This window comes from Anopheles funestus, assembly GCF_943734845.2.
Source record: "Anopheles funestus chromosome X unlocalized genomic scaffold, idAnoFuneDA-416_04 X_unloc_64, whole genome shotgun sequence".
Classification (NCBI taxonomy): domain Eukaryota; kingdom Metazoa; phylum Arthropoda; class Insecta; order Diptera; family Culicidae; genus Anopheles; species Anopheles funestus.
In genome coordinates this window covers 62,501-63,973 of record NW_026045192.1, presented here as the reverse complement: position 1 = coordinate 63,973, position 1,473 = coordinate 62,501, and positions in this window count along the sequence as shown.

The following is a 1,473-nucleotide window of genomic DNA, read 5'->3' as shown; positions in this document are numbered from 1 at the left end:
CCATCTTTCTACTGATCGATCCATACTCACTTGCGTGCACCTAGCCTAGGAAGGTTTCCTATGGCTTCCCATCTTTCTACTGATCGATCCATACTCACTTGCGTGCACCTAGCCTAGGAAGGTTTCCTATGGCTTCCCATCTTTCTACTGATCGATCCATACTCACTTGCGTGCACCTAGCCTAGGAAGGTTTCCTTGGGCTTCCCATCTTTCTACTGATCGATCCATACTCACTTGCGTGCACCTAGCCTAGGAAGGTTTCCTTGGGCTTCCCATCTTTCTACTGATCGATCCATACTCACTTGCGTGCACCTAGCCTAGGAAGGTTTCCTATGGCTTCCCATCTTTCTACTGATCGATCCATACTCACTTGCGTGCACCTAGCCTAGGAAGGTTTCCTATGGCTTCCCATCTTTCTACTGATCGATCCATACTCACTTGCGTGCACCTAGCCTAGGAAGGTTTCCTTGGGCTTCCCATCTTTCTACTGATCGATCCATACTCACTTGCGTGCACCTAGCCTAGGAAGGTTTCCTTGGGCTTCCCATCTTTCTACTGATCGATCCATACTCACTTGCGTGCACCTAGCCTAGGAAGGTTTCCTATGGCTTCCCATCTTTCTACTGATCGATCCATACTCACTTGCGTGCACCTAGCCTAGGAAGGTTTCCTATGGCTTCCCATCTTTCTACTGATCGATCCATACTCACTTGCGTGCACCTAGCCTAGGAAGGTTTCCTATGGCTTCCCATCTTTCTACTGATCGATCCATACTCACTTGCGTGCACCTAGCCTAGGAAGGTTTCCTTGGGCTTCCCATCTTTCTACTGATCGATCCATACTCACTTGCGTGCACCTAGCCTAGGAAGGTTTCCTATGGCTTCCCATCTTTCTACTGATCGATCCATACTCACTTGCGTGCACCTAGCCTAGGAAGGTTTCCCTTTGGTACCGACTTCCATCTACGCACTCGATATAACCTAGGTACTTGGTACCGATGATGGTTAACACTCAAGCATTTCTTGCATCCTGCGTGCAAGGTACCAATTTTCACTTCTTAGGTACGTTTATGGGCCCGCATTAATCCAATATCGCTCCGATGGCCTTTCGCATTATTTCATCCGATAGCCCTTGCCAAAAGCTACCAAAAGTTCCTCCACGGCCATGTGCTCCGACGCTTAGTTTAGGAAATATTCGAAAAAATTCAAAATAGGAAGCATTTTCTTATTGGAAAATCACCTTAAATCGATGGCCATTTTTTGGGCAAAAACTTTAACGTCTTCCCGACTTTGCGGGAATTGCGAATTTTAGGCACCCAGAGAAAATCTTTTACTTTAAGGGGGCGGCCGCGAAGTTGCCCGAAGTCTCGGACACAAAAATTCTCAAGTTCCCCACTCTAGTAAATCGCCCTATGAGTATCTCCTGGCCCGCGAGCTCTGCGAGCGGGCCAGCTTCGGCGATTTTTGCCTTTTC